The 15365-nt window shown below is 56.8% G+C and overlaps 2 non-coding genes across 2 annotated transcripts; both read right to left on the bottom strand.

The window, feature by feature from the left end:
• Positions 1-3026: 3026 nt before the first annotated feature.
• On the bottom strand, positions 3027-3190 carry LOC132251073 (U1 spliceosomal RNA). Its single transcript, XR_009462877.1, has one exon. It is a non-coding gene; the product is annotated as a U1 spliceosomal RNA (small nuclear RNA).
• Positions 3191-4494: 1304 nt separating this feature from the next.
• LOC132251072 (U1 spliceosomal RNA) lies at positions 4495-4658 on the bottom strand. Its single transcript, XR_009462876.1, has one exon. It is a non-coding gene; the product is annotated as a U1 spliceosomal RNA (small nuclear RNA).
• Between the last annotated feature and the right edge of the window lie 10707 nt (positions 4659-15365).

The raw sequence follows: 15365 nt of genomic DNA, 5'->3' as shown, positions 1-15365 counted from the left end.
ACCTCGGTATGTTATTTTCTCTCTTCTACCCCACAAGGCTTTTCTCTTTCAATATCTTTGAACTGCCTAAGTTTTGTTTTAACTTCAAACCAGCTGAAGATGACACACCTCCTGTCTATATAGCTGAACAATGGTGTTCAAACAGTATAGTGACATCACCCTTGTGTAAGGCCGATGTCAAGAAGGGGAGTAATGTAGCAGGAAGCCCCTTTTCCTCTTGCCTGCATTTGCTCTCCCCTCTTTGGATATGTTTCTCCTCTTCTACCTTTTCTTCCTTCCTCTTTCTTGCACTATAAGATAAGGAATTGTGTTTTAAGTTTGTATGTGTGCATATTGTATCTCCCCTTGTATTTTGGTATTTGTATCTATTTGTGTGCCTGGCATTACTCTTGTAGCTTATATTTTAAACTCCTCACCTTTTAACTAAATGTGTTTGGTTTCAGAAGTAAGTTATACATTGTAACAATGTTAACAAGGGCAGGAATCAAACCACTTGGGCGGGCCCCTGAAAGAGTGAGTGAATCAGTGATTGAATGTGTAACACAGTAGCAGGTGGCTATTAACACCTAGGGAAACCACAGGTCAACCAAGGAAGAAATCAATAGGAGACAAAGTAGCAACTGGGAATTCTCTAAACATCACTGTTCAAGGGCTAGAAGCCCTGGTCTGAGTTAATCAACGCTAGGGACCAACTCTTGGGCTGAATATCTCCAGATCGACTGCTCCCAGAGCCCTATTCAAAATTCATCAACGGACTCCCAAAACTGCACGTACATGCGCATGACCCCTGGGGCTGACAGATGCCATGCAGTAGCCACCGAGGGGGGGAAGTCCCACAAGGGTCAATGACCCCGGGATTGGGCAAACCTGAAAACTGGGAAGTCACCAAAGTCTGCCAAGGACAGATAAAAAGCAGTAAAAAGTGACCCTCAGCGACACCCTCTTGATCTCCAACTCGACCAGCACCCGACCTGTCCAGACAGAAGGACCAGCCAGCGACCCCCTTCTGGAGGATAACACCACGCTGGAAGAAGCCTTGACTGGCCATCGACAGCAGACTCCAGCGCCTGTGGGATAGGTATACCTGACTCTTGTAGCTCGCTACTGTGTGCGTGCATGTGTGCGCGTGTGTGTGGGGACCAGCCCCAAGGTTTATGATTTGACTTCATTACAGTGTTTCAATCTGCCTAATAAACCTGAATTTTAAGGATCCCGAGTTGGACATTTGTAGACAACAAGGCTGGCTCTCTTACTGCAAATAACAAGGGTGCTAACTTTTGATCCCACTTCTGTGGGCTCTCTACCATGAACTTCAACATCTGTTTCAAAGTCTGGTTAAACTGTTCCACTAGCCCGTCAGTTTGGAGATGGTATACTGTGGTCTTTAGGTGTTTAATTCCCAGTGTTTTACTCACTCCCTCAAACATGCGAGATGTACAGTTCATTCCTTGATTGGTCAGCACTTCTTTAGGGAGTCCCACATGGAAGAATATTTTCAATAACTCCTCTGCTACCTTTGAGGTGGACACCGTCCGCATAGGCACAGCCTCCAGATACCTCGTTGCATAGTCCAGGAGGACCAAAATATATTGATGTCCAGCATTGCTTCTTGGCAGTGGCCCCACAATATCCACTGCCACACGCTCAAAGGGAACTTCCACCAAGGGTAGTGGTACTAACGGAGCTCTTGGAGGGTGATTCGGGTTCATTTCTTGGCACACAGGACAAGGTGCACAGTGTGCGATTGCAGTGTTCAAGTGATGCTGCTTCTCATTAGGACTCTGTAGTGATGTCCCTGAAAACTTATTTAAAGGTCAGGCTTGAGACCTCTGCTCTCTCCCACTTCTTCCCCCTTTTGTTGTCTGGGTTTGGAGTGGGATGGATGATGCGGGGGGTGGGCATCAACCCCTGCAGCAAACTGGCCAAGGTTGGAGCCTGGCAGTCTTGCAGGGACACTCTGGGCAGGGCTGAGAGCCGGCCGTGTTTTAGTTGTTGTTGTATCTTCTTTTGGGTTCAGCACAGCTGTGTCGCTGAGCCCCGCTGTGTGTCTTGCCGGCAGTTTTGACCACACAGGCCTCTAGCAGGGCAATGCCACGAGTGCATCCTCCCTAGTGCAGGCTGCCCAGGAGCGGGGTCCTGGCACCCACCGCCCCTGCACTGGGGATTGCCACGTCTACCTGGGCGGGGTGTAGCTGAGACAGGATGTCTCATCTGGAGGCCATAATGCTGCACCCTTTTGCTCTTTCACAGCTGTTGAATTTCAGCCCATCGGTGTGAGGCTGAACCCCGGCCACATGTCGGCTGGCACATTTGGGCCTGGTTGAAGCCTGGGCACTTGTTGTTTGTCCAGCCCTTGGTGTAGGATAGGTCTGGCCAGTTTTTGCTGCCCAATCCAGGCCTAGCAAAATGGGCCTGGGTCTTCTTTTGTTATTTCAAAGCAGTCTAGTAGTGCAGCTGAGATGCCGTGTCCAGGCCACAGCCTAGTAGGCCTGCCGCTTTTTTATTGTATGTTCAGACCCAGTTGCAGGACATGCCTGAGCGCCCCCGTTACTACTTTACAGCTCCTGTGTCTCAACAGAGCCATATTGCTGAGCTCCACTGCACATTTGTTTGCTGTATGTCTGGGTCTGGCATGTTTTGGGCCTGGCACATGTTGCTTTTGTGGCGCCATGTCCTGACCCACCAGCGTGGTTGGCACTGGACGCAGTTCAGGATCATTTGCTGTTTGTTTTTTCTCTGAGTTTTCTTGCAGTTTCCTGCCCCCACAGAGCTGGGATTAGGACTAAACACTTACACTGATGAAAACTGCAGTTAACTCCTCAAATCCACACCTTGCAGGGAGTAACAAGCAGCCTTGGACCTACAGTCTTGCAGATCCCCACAGCGCAGTGACCTATCGAGCCGCTCATTGGACTCTCCAGTGTGGGCCCCCCACTCCAGCCCACTGCTGAAGGACAGGTGTAAGGGGTGCAGGTCTGGCCACAGCTCGCAGCCCCTCTCTCCAGTCTGTCTTTGCACCACATTGCCAGGGGAGAGCGCGAACGCAGTCCCCCACTACCACAAATTATGCAGTCGAGTTTCCCGCATTTGGGGAAATCGCAGGGGTCAGCACGCCCGGAGTGCAAGGGGCGAGCCTCACCCTGGGAAAACCACCTGAGTGATCATGGTGTCTCCCCTGCCAGGTAAGTATGCTTGATCCAGGCCGGGCCCCAGCACCGCCCCCCGGCCAACCCACGCACAAGTTTGGGCCACTGCATGCAACGCTCCCCACACTGCGGCCTGCTCCTTCCCCACCGCGCAGGGCTCCTCCCTCCACCTCCCCTATGCCCCCACCCTGTGCCAGGCCCCCCACAACGGTGCTCAGTGCCCTGTTCCCGAAAGGCCCTGCGCGCCCTCCCTGTCCCACCCCTTCCCTTCCAGATCTGCATATGACCGCCCCCTCTGCCTTCGTCATCAGCATCGCCCTGCCCACCCAACTCCAGCCGTGGGTGTCCCCCACGCTCTCCCCAGGCCAGGGCTGTGGGGAGGTTCCTGCCGGGCCCTGATCCTGCACTGCCCCCAGGGAGGGGGGTTCAGCCCCAGCAGAGCAGGGTTCAGGCACCCACCGCCCCTGCACTGGGGATTGCCGTGTCTCAGTGGGCGGGGTGTAGCTGAGACAGGATGTCTCATCTGGAGGCCATAATGCTGCACCCTTTTGCTCTCTCACAGCTGTTGAATTTCAGCCCATCGGTGTGAAGCTGAAGCCCGGCAACATGTCGGCTGGCACATTTGGGCCTGGTTGAAGCCTGGGCACTTGTTGTTTGTCCAGCCCTTGGTGTAGGATAGGCCTGGCCAGTTTTTGCTGCCCAATCCAGGCCTAGCAAAAAGACCCTGCGTCTTCTTTTGTTGTTTCAAAGCAGTCTAGTAGTGCAGCTGAGATGCCGTGTCCAGGCCACAGCCTAGTAGGCCTGCCGCTTTTTTATTGTATGTTCAGACCCGGCTGCAGGACATGCCTGAGCCCCCCCACCCCCCGTTACTACTTTACAGCTCCTGTGTCTCAGCAGAGCCATATTGCTGAGCCCTGCTGTACATTTGTTTGCTCTATGTCTGGGTCTGGCATGTTTTGGGCCTGGCACATGTTGCTTTTGTGGTGCCGTGTCCTGACCTGGCAGCGTGGTTGGCACTGGACGCAGTTCAGGCTCATTTGCTGTTTGTTTTTTCTCTGAGTTGTCTTGCAGTTTCCTGCCCCCACAGAGCTGGGATTAGGACTAAACACTTACACTGATGAAAACTGCAGTTAACCCCTCAAATCCACACCTTGCAGGGAGTAACAAGCAGCCTTGGACCTACACTGTCTTGCAGATCCCCACAGCGCAGTGACCTATCGAGCCGCTCATTGGACTCTCCAGTGTGAGCCCCCCCACTCCAGCCCACTGCTGAAGGACAAGTGTAAGGGGCGCAGATCTGGGCACAGCTCCCAGTCCCCCTCTCCAGTCTGTCTTTGCACCACATTGCCAGGGGAGAGCGCGAACGCAGTCCCCCACTACCACAAATTATGCAGTCGAGTTTCCCGCATTTGGGGAAATCGCAGGGGTCAGCACGCCCGGAGTGCAAGGGGCGAGCCTCACCCTGGGAAAACCACCTGAGTGATCATGGTGTCTCCCCTGCCAGGTAAGTATGCTTGATCCAGGCCGGGCCCCAGCACCGCCCCCCGGCCAACCCACCCACAAGTTTGGGCCACTGCATGCAACCCTGCCCACACCGAGCCCTGCTCCTTCCCCACCACGCAGGGCTCCTCCCTCCACCTCCCCTACGCCCCCACCCTGTGCCAGGCCCCCCACAACGGTGCTCAGTGCCCTGTTCCCAAAAGGCCCTGCGCACCCTCCCTGTCCCACCCCTTCCCTTCCAGATCTGCATACGACCGCCCCCTCTGCCTTCGTCATCAGCATCGCCCTGCCCACCCAAGTCCAGCCGTGGGTGTCCCCCACGCTCTCCCCAGGCCAGGGCTGTGGGGAGGTTCCTGCTGGGCCCTGGTCCTGCACTGCCCCCAGGGAGGGGGGTTCAGCCCCAGCAGAGCAGGGGGCCAGGGCAGCAGCCCCGGGTGCAGACTCCCTGGGTAGGTGGGGGTGGGGAGCAAAGCATCCCAGATGCTGCCCCTGAGCCGGGCTGCCCAGGCGCTCCGTGCAGCAATACTGCCCTGAGCCCGGGTGGGAATCTCTGTGCCTCGGCAGTGGAAGGGGCTGCTGCGAGGATCTCAGCTCTGGTCTCTGAGCAGCGAGCGGCTCTGCTCCGTGTGAGCCACCAGTTCGGTTCAGCAGGTCTCCACCTTGTTATGTCCCGCGCACCCTCCAGCACTTATCTGAACTGAGCAGCGCTCTGACACATCACCACCAGACTCAGACATCCTGCTACAGACCCCCACACCAAGGGGAAGAACTAGATTCGGGGATCCTGAGGCAGCTCTCGGAGACCATAAAAGCTAAGGAGGTGGTAGTCATGGGGGACCTAAACTACCCAGACATCTGCTCAGGGACACAGACAGCAAAGTCTCACCATTCACGCAGGTTCCTATCCTGTGTACAGGACCTCCACCTGACACAGGAGGTACACGGTCCCACTAGGGGGAATGCCTTACTGGACCTGGTATTGGCAATGGGGGATGACATGGTAGGGGACCTCCAGATCGGTGGTCACCTGGGGGACAGTGATCACCTATTAACAGAATTCTTCATAAGATGTCGAGTGGGTATGGTAACTAGTGGGGTGAAAGTGCTGGACTTTAGGAAAGCTGATCTCAGTGAACTCAGGCGACTAGTCAAGGACGCACTGCAGAGTAGGAGTTTTGAAGAGCTGGGAGCCCAGGAAGGGAGGCTGTGCCTTAAGAAAATGATCCTTCGGGAACAGAGGGAGATGATCCTGATGCGAGGAAAAAGAGGGAAAGGGGCCAGGAGGCTTCCTTGGCTGACAGAGAAATCCAGGGCAGCCTAAGGGCCAAAAGGGAGGGAACATAAAAAGTGGAAACAGGGAGAGATTACCAAAGAGGAGTATACCTCCTCTGCTCATGCTTGTAGGGAGGCAGTTAGACGGGCCAAAGCTACCATGGAGCTGAGGATGGCATCCCAAGTTAAAGATAACAAAAAATTGTTTTTTAGATATATAGGGAGTAAAAGGAAGGCCCAGGGAGGAGTAGGACCCCTGCTAAATGGGCAGAAACAATTGGTGACAGACAAGGGGGACAAGGCTGAACTCCTCAACGAGTTCTTTGCCTCAGTGTCCCTAAGTGAGGGGCACGACAAGTCTCTCACTGGGGTTGTAGAGAGGCAGCAGCAAGGCGCCAGACTGCCATGCGTAGATCCTGAGATGGTGCAGAGTCACTTGGAGAATCTGGATGCCTTTAAGTCGGCAGGCCCGGATGAGCTCCATCCGAGGGTGCTGAAGGCACTGGCCGACGTCATTGCAGAGCCACTGGTGGGAATATTTGAATGCTCGTGGTGCACGGGCCAAGTCCCGGAGTACTGGAAAAGGGCCAATGTGGTCCCCATTTTCAAGAAGGGGAGGAAGGAGGACCCGGGCAACTATAGGCCAGTCAGTCTCACCTCCATCCTTGGCAAAGTCTTTGAAAAAATTATCAAGGCTCACATTTGCGAGAGCCCGGCAGGGCAAATTATGCTGAGGGGAAACCAGCATGGGTTCGTGGGAGGCCGATCGTGCCTGACCAACCTAGTCTCTTTCTATGACCAGGTTACGAAACGCCTGGACACAGGAGGAGGGGTGGATGTCGTATACTTAGACTTCAGGAAGGCCTTCGATACGGTATCCCACCCCATACTGGTGAACAAGCTAAGAGGCTGTGATGTTGATGACTACACAGTCCGGTGGGTGGCGAATTGGCTGGAGGGTCGCACCCAGAGAGTCGTAGTGGATGGGTCGGTCTCGACCTGGAAGGGTGTGGGCAGTGGGGTCCCGCAGGGCTCGGTCCTTGGACCGATACTCTTCAATGTCTTCATCAGTGACTTGGACAAGGGAGTCAAATGTACTCTGTCCAAGTTTGCGGATGACACAAAACTGTGGGGAGAAGTGGACACGCCGGAGGGCAGGGAACAGCTGCAGGCAGACCTGGACAGGTTGGACAAGTGGGCAGAAAACAACAGGATGCAGTTCAACAAGGAGAAATGCAAAGTGCTGCACCTGGGGAGGAAAAATGTCCAGCACACCTACAGCCTAGGGAATGACCTGCTGGGTGGCACGGAAGTGGAGAGGGATCTTGGAGTCCTAGTGGACTCCAAGATGAACATGAGCCGGCAGTGTGACGAAGCCATCAGAAAAGCCAATGGCACTTTATCGTGCATCAGCAGATGCATGACGAATAGGTCCAGGGAGGTGATACTTCCCCTCTATCGGGCGCTGGTCAGACCGCAGTTGGAGTACTGCGTGCAATTCTGGGCGCCACACTTCAAGAAGGATGCGGATAACCTGGAGAGGGTCCAGAGAAGGGCCACTCGTATGGTTAAGGGCTTGCAGGCCAAGCCCTACGAGGAGAGACTAGAGAACCTGGATCTTTTCAGCCTCCGCCAGAGAAGGTTGAGAGGCGACCTTGTGGCTGCCTATAAGTTCATCACGGGGGCACAGAAGGGTATTGGTGAGTATTTATTCACCAAGGCGCCCCCGGGGGTTACAAGAAATAATGGCCACAAGCTAGCAGAGAGCAGATTTAGACTGGACATTAGGAAGAACTTCTTCACAGTTCGAGTGGCCAAGGTCTGGAACGGGCTCCCAAGGGAGGTGGTGCTCTCCCCTACCCTGGGGGTCTTCAAGAGGAGGTTAGATGAGTATCTAGCTGGGGTCATCTAGACCCAGCACTCTTTTCTGCTTATGCAGGGGTTGGACTCGATGATCTATTGAGGTCCCTTCCGACCCTAACATCTATGAATCTATGAATCTATGAATTTGACGGCAGGCAGTTTCACAGGACTTTATCCTGAGTCCAGCTCAAGGGGTCTCCACTTTTCCAGGGTCAAAGCATCCCCCACCGTGCCCAGCATCACTTCTGAACGCAGCGGTGCTTTGGGATTCATTCATGGGCTAAGATGAAGACTATTCAGCTGGTCTAATAAAGACATCACATTTCCCCCACTACCCTGGTCTGCCTGTATCCTTGGGCCAACACGGTTACAACCAACACCCCTGAAACATGGAAGATACCGAATTTTTTCATTTGAAATGGAAACTTCACGACATAGTTTCATAGTTGGTCAGGTCGGAAGGGACCTGAGCAGATCATCACGTCTGACCCCCGGCCGTGACAGGAAAGAGCACTGGGGTCAAACGACCCCGGCAAGGTGTTCATCCAGCCTCTCATAAAGACCCCCAGGGTCGGAGCCAGCACCACTTCTCTTGGAAGTTGGTTCCAGATCCTAGCCGCCCTGACAGTGAAGTCGTGCCTCCTGATGTCTAGTCTGAATCTACCCTCTGCCAGATCGTGCCGTTATTTCTAGTCACTCCTGGTAGTGCTCGGGGGAACAGGGACTCCCCCAATGCCTGCTGGTCCCCCCTGACTAGTTTGTAACAGGTCACTAGATCCCCCCTCAGCCTTCTCTTGTGGAGGCTGAACAGGTTCAGGTCCCATCACCTCTCCTCGTAGGGCCTGCCCTGCTGCCCCCGATAATGTGGGTGTCCCTCCTCTGGACCCTCTCCATGCTGCCCACATCCCTCCTGAAGTGCAGCGCCCAGACCTGGACACAGTACTCCAGCTGTGGCCTGACCAGTGTCGCATAGAGGGGGAGGATCACCTCCTTGGACCTGCTCGAGATGCATCTGTGGATGGACAACAAGGTGCGGTTGCCCTTCCTGACCATGTACCCACACTACCGGCCCATGCTCATTTTGGCATCAATAATGACTCCAAGATCCTTTTCTGCCTCTGCACTGACGAGAAGGGAGTTCCCCAGACTGGAGGTCTAATGCTGGTTTTTCCTCCCCAGGTGTAGCACCTTGTGCTTTTCAGTGTTGAATCCCATCCTGTTCTCACCCGCCCACCCCTGTAACCTGTCTAGGTCCGATTGCAGACTATTCCTCCCTTCTAGCATGCCCACATCCCCCCACATCTTAGTCTCGTCTGCGAATTTGAACAGTGTGCTTTTTACACCCTCATCCAAGTCACTAATGAAGACGTGGGCCCGAGGACCGAGCCCTGGGGGACCCCACTGCCCACATCCCTCCAGGTCGAAAATGACCCGTCCACCACCGCCCTCTGGGTGCGGCCCTCCAGCCAGTTAGTGACCTATCTAACTGTGGAGGTGTCGACGCCACAGCCCCCTAGTTTTTTAATGAGAATGGGGCGAGACACAATGTCGAAGGCCTTCCTAGAGTCCAGAAAGACTACGTCCACTGCTACCCCTGCATCTAAGGATGTTGTGACCTGGTCGTAGAAGGCCACCAGGTTGGTCTGACAGCACCTGCCTCGAATGAACCCATGTTGGTTGCCCCTAAGCATGATCTGCCCTGTCGGCCCCTCGTGGACATGCGCTAGAATAACTCTCTCAAAAACCTTACCCAGGACGAGGGAAGACTAACTGGCCTATAGTATCCTAGGTCCTCCTTCCTCCCTTTTTTTGAAGATGGGGACCACAATGGCCCTTTTCCAGTCCTCCGGCACCACACCAGAGCACCATGAGTGCTTGTAAAGCCGTGCCAGAGGTCCCGCAATGACCTCTGCTAATTCCCTCAGCACTCGGGGGTGGAGATCATCAGGACCAGCTGATTTAAATATGTCCAGTCCCTCCAGAAGCTCCCTGACTAGATCCTCGCTGACCCTAGGCCTGGGTGTGCCTCCCCTGGGGTCTGAGGGGGTCCCGGTTGGGGGGGGTGTGACCTGGTCCCTGCTCAGGAAAATCGAGGCAAAGAAATTGTTAAATAGGTTAGCCTTGTTGTCTGGTGCAACGACCAGATTTCCTAGCGTGTCCTACAGAGGCCCCACGTTACCCGGTACCTTCTTTTTACCCCCTATGTATTTACAAAAGGACTTCTTGTTGTCCTTGATCCGGGTCGCTAGTCCCAGTCCCATCTCCGCTTTGGCCTTCCTGACCTACAGCCTCCCCTGCAGCCCCGAGCACCCGAGGTATAGTCCTCCCTGGGGATGGCCTGTGACGGCGGGGCGCTGCCATCATGGGCACAAGGAGAGGTGAGGAGAGGCTGCGGGGCAGACAACACCCCGGAACAGAACCCCGGAGTGGGTAACTTACCTCCGGGAGATCCGGCAGTGCCGGAGCCGAGACCACGGCGGCAGCTGAAGCCGCAGCTACAGCCGCGCGATCCGGCATTACGCCGGCTATTTAAGCAGCTGTTCCAAGTAAGGGAAACAGCTGGGCCAATTGCGGTAGGCAATATGGCTGCTGCGGGAAAGTTTAAAATCCCCAGCAGCACCCGAGGGGAGGGGGAGCCAGAGAGAGAGAGAGAGAGCACGCAGATAGCACGTCTGGCGTGCTGAGGCTCTTGCTGGGGAAAGGCACCAGCTTGGCTGTGCCCCACCAGCACAAGAGGCAGGAGAAGCCTCTAAACCATGAGCTGAAGAAAGCAAGGGGAAACCTCCTGCCTTGCAACGGATAGCGAGCAGGGAGAGGCCAGTACTCCCCTTGAGAGGAGGAAAGCAAGGGAAACGACAGGGCATGCTGCGTTTGCCAGCACTGCCCCTAGGAGAAATAGAGCCGGGGACAGGTGCAGAATCCCCTGGAATCCACTGCATAAGGGAAGGCAGCTCTGAGAGCAGCCCTACCCAAGGGGAAGATTATTTCTAGGCAAGTTAGGAAGGAAGGACGCTAAGCGATATCAGAAGAGTCAGACAGACAAGAGGATGGGCTGGCAGAGCTGTACAGCTAAGTCCCAGTCACCGCATTGGTGAAGCCGAAGGCGGGAAAGCCCGCAGAGGACTGAAGGTCACCAACCATCCCACCAGCGCGTGATCGGTCGGCGAGTGGACGGGGTGTAGGGGAGGCGGAGCCACACGGAACATCGTGGGCAACAGCTGTGAGTACACCCGTGTTGGGGAACCCCTCTAATAAGAACTCCACTGGAACCCTCTCACAAGAATATACCAGCAAAGTCCTGGCAGGCGGGACGAAAGGAGCTGCTACCTAACCGACGGGTGGCACTAGCCATAAGACCTCTGACATCACATGGCCCCTCCCTTCTGTCAGGTGTACGCCTCCCTTTTAGCTAGGAGACATTCCCGTATGCTCTTGGTGAGACATAGGGGCTTTGGCGCCCTCTTGCCCCCTTTCATCCGTGTTGGGATTACCTCCCTTTGGGCTTGGAGGATCGTCTCCTTCAGGAATGACCACTCTTCTTGGACACCCGACTCCCCTCCCCTCCGGGACCTCAGTACTTCCCCGACTAGTCTCCTTACCTCACTGAAGTCCGCCCTCCTGAAGTCCAGGCCTGCTGCCTTGCTGCAGGCCTTTGCCACCCTGCGCTGGATGGTAAATCCCAGCAGGCAATGATCCCTGTCGCCTAGGTGGTCAAGCACCCGCAGACCCCTCACCAGGTCATCTCCCACAGCCAGGACCAGGTCCAACAAGGCATCTCCCCTGGTGGGGCTGTGCACCTCCTGGGTTAGATGGAGGTCCTGTATCTCGGCTAGGAACCTGCGTGAGCGGTCAGACCTGGCTGACTGCTCCTCCCAGCAGCTGACTGGAAAGGTCAGGTCACCAATGATGACCACACCCTTTGACCTAACTACCTCCACGAGCTGACTTAAGAAATCCCCATCCAGCTCTTCCCCCTGCATGGGTGCTCTGCAGTAGACCCCCACCGTTAAGTCCCTTTCCCCTCGGCCTTCTTGAACTCTAACCCAGAGCACTTCAGCCTGCCCCTCCTCTGACCCCGTGCTGCTAGCTGAGGATGTGTATTGCTCCTTGACGCCGAGCACCACACCTCACCTCTCCTCCCTGTCCTGTCCCTCCTGTACAGCCTAGACCCCTTGATATTCACCGCCCAGTCGTGAAGAAGAAAGAAGACAAACTCAAGAAGGGCTCAGTTGGTCTAATATGATATAGCACAGTTACCAAAATAACCTTGCATGCCTGATGAAGGACGAAGCTGTTTTCCTCGCTCTGGGGCAGGCTGCCCCCATGACCATCTACAATGCCTCCGATGCAAGGATATCAGCTACACCAGGGCTTCATAAGCAACCCACCACCCTATTTACCCCGGGACGAGCTCCCCTGCAATTTATGGCTTGAACTAAGCAGGATGTGATCTGCCGTGGGACGCAAATGTAGTTCACTTTGGCTAAAGCCCCCACCCAGACCCCCTGGGAAACACTAAATGAATCACTAAGGTGTCTAAGAAAGCCAACAACCCTTCCCTCGCAAGCAGCGTGAAGACAAAACCCAAATGTATTACTAAGGAAAAGCAAAAGTAATCACTACCTATCATTTTAAAACACTACAAACTACAAAACCAAGTCTATAGGTGGCATCTCTTGGGGGGACTTCACCCATGCCCAGGCAGTCTGGGACTTGGGGCTCCCCAAATGGGAGTTCTGGGGCCTGCGCCCCTAGACCGGCCCTTCAGCCCTGGGCTGGAGCGGGGGCCACACCGCAGAGTCCAGGAGCTGCTCCATGGGTCTCTGCGCCGCAGGGAGCTGCTAGCCAGCCTGGGGCCTGCTGCATTGCCAAGGGCCCCTCGCTGCTGCCTGCGAACCCGTAGCGCTGATCTTCACTTCCACGTGGTGGATTTGAGGGGTGAACGGCAGGTTTCACCAGCATATCGCACCCCAAAGTTTTAGTGCTAATCCCAGCTCCGCAGGGGCAGGAGCCTGCACGAGACCTCAGAAAAACGCCAAAGAGCAAACGAGCCCGAACTGCCCCCAGCACCAACCGCGCTGCTGGGTCACGACACAGCCACAAAAGCAACGTCTGCCAGGCCCGAAACGTGCCGGGCCCAGACATACGGCAAACAAACGTACAGCGGGGCTCGGCAACACAGCTGTGCTGAGACACGACAGCTGGAAACAAGAAAGGGGGACTCGGGCCTGTCCTGCACCCGGGCCTCAACACACAACACAAAAGGGCTACTTGTCTGCCGCACGGACCTTTCTTCTCAGCCACGCGGTTACGAAACAAAGGGGACCAGGCCCGTTTGGCTTGAGCCTGCACTGCAACGAGCGCCAACCACTCCGCTTGGATGGGCACAAACCGCGACAGGGACAAAAGGAGGCGCGGGCCCGTGTCGCTGGGGCTGGACTGGGCGGCACAACCTGGCCAGCCCAGACAGCGCTGGACAAACAACAAGTGCCCGGGCTTCACCCCGGCCCTAATCTGCCAGCCGACACGCTGGGCTCAGCCCCACACCGCCGGGCTGCAACGCACCCGCCTGCAACAGCCAAAGGGCGCAGCATTACGGCCACAGCCTGGACATCCCGTCCCAGCGACACCCCGCGCTGAGACCCGGCAATCCCCAGCGCAGGGGCGCGGGCGCCACGACCCCGCTCCGGGGCAGCCTGCACCAGGGAGCATGCGCTCGCGGCATCGCCCCGCTCGAGGCCTGCGTGGCCAAAAGTGCCGGCAAGACGCGCGGCGGGGCTCAGCGACACAGCTGTGCCGACCCCACAACAAGATGCAACACCACCCAAAACACGGCCGGCTCCCAGCCCTGCCCCCAGCGCCCCAGCAAGACTGCCGGGCTCCACCTGGGCCGGGGCGCTGCAGGGACTGATGCCCCCGCCCCCCATGGCACCACCCATCCCACCCCAAACCCAGACAGCCACCGGGGCACGAAGAGGGGGAGAAAGGGGTCTCCACGTCCCTTCTCATCACTTCAGGGCCCTTCTCCAGGGCAGGGGGCAGACCCCCACCCACGCTTTCCCGCACCCTGCTCAGCGCGCAGCACCCCAGGGGCAGGGAAAGCCCCGGGACAAGCGGCCTGGCCCCTCACAGAGCCCAGCCTGCCTCCGTCCTCACCCCGCGCCGCCACTACCTGCACCGGCCTTCACACCTCCGCGCGCCTCAGCGCCGGCCCGGCCACGTGCAGCGGCATCTACACAGCTCACGCGGCCCCGCCACCGCGCAGGCGCACACGCCTCCCCCCGCCCCCACTGGGGCGTCCCCAACCTGTGTCAGCCATGAGCGCCGCTACAGCCCCGGAACTGGCAGCACTGTCCCTCAGCAGGGCACGGTGAGGACCCACTCCCGCAGACTCCGACACGCTGCTGTTTCCTCACACCGCCCGCCCGCGCCGCGCGGGTCCCGTGTTCCCACCCCGCGCTGAGCCCCCCGGCCCCGCGCGCGGCGCCCCACTCCCAGCACACCCCGCGCCCGCCCATCTGTGCTATTTGCATACGGCCCGCCTCTTCTACCAAAAGCCCCACACACTCCTGTGACATCACCACGTTTCTCCCCTCCCACCGCACTAGCCCTGCCCGGCAGCCGCCCCGCTGGTCCTAGCGCCGGAGCGGTTCCCTGCTGCCGCGCGGCTGCCCTGTTTCTGATCGCCCGGCGGGGCCACGCCTGCGCGCTGGGCTGGGGGCGCTCCGTGCTGCTGCCCTTGCTGCGTGTGCGGCGCTGCCTTGTGCGGCGCGGGCTGGAGCCTGCCCTTCCCCGGGCGGCGCGGGGAGCGCGGCGGCGTGCCCTCTACACGGGCATTGTTAACCGTCTCCTTAAAGGGCATTAAGTCTAGGACTTGCAAGATAGTGCATGTGCCGTAGTCAGCAGCACTGCACTGTGATACCAGCGCACGGCTTTCACGTGACACTACTGCACAGCAAACTAATTTTACTGCGCATTAGCACAGCTTTCGCCGTGATGCTGTAATGCGCAGTGAAATGAGTCTACTGCCCTCTGAGCGTCTCGCGGAGACACGCCTAAAGAGATACACACCGGCCGCGGGTGCGAGCAGTGTAACGGGAATGTGCTCTTGTAATACAAGTGTAGGTGTGCCAGGGCCTGTCAGGGGAACTGGGCCAGTCACAAGACAAGGCTGTGAATATAGAGGTGTCTATCTAGCTAGCTAGCTATCTATCTATCTAGCCTAGCTATCTATCTGTCTAGCCGACCAACTACATTTTCACAAAAAACCAGAAACCCAGCCGAGCAGAGTCCATGGTCATAGTTTCCAGTCCAGGCGGTTCTTCCTACCTGGCAGGGGAGACCCCTTTCCTCTCGGATTTGAATGACGTTGCACTCAGGTGATTAGTCAAGGACGCACTGCAGAGTAGGAGTTTTGAAGGGATGGGAGCCCAAGAAGGGTGGCTGTGCCTAAAGGAAACGATCCTTCGGGCACAAAGCAAGACGATCCACGAGCGAGGCAAAAGAGGGAAAGGGGCCAGGAGGCTCCCCTGGCTGACCAGAGAAATCCAGGGCAGCCTAAGGGCCAAAAGGGGAGCGCATAAA

The sequence above is a fragment of the Alligator mississippiensis genome, chromosome 5 (assembly GCF_030867095.1).
Source record: "Alligator mississippiensis isolate rAllMis1 chromosome 5, rAllMis1, whole genome shotgun sequence".
Lineage (NCBI taxonomy): Eukaryota > Metazoa > Chordata > Crocodylia > Alligatoridae > Alligator > Alligator mississippiensis.
The sequence above is the reverse complement of the archived record's forward strand: the minus strand, read 5'-3'. Positions and strand labels throughout refer to the sequence as shown.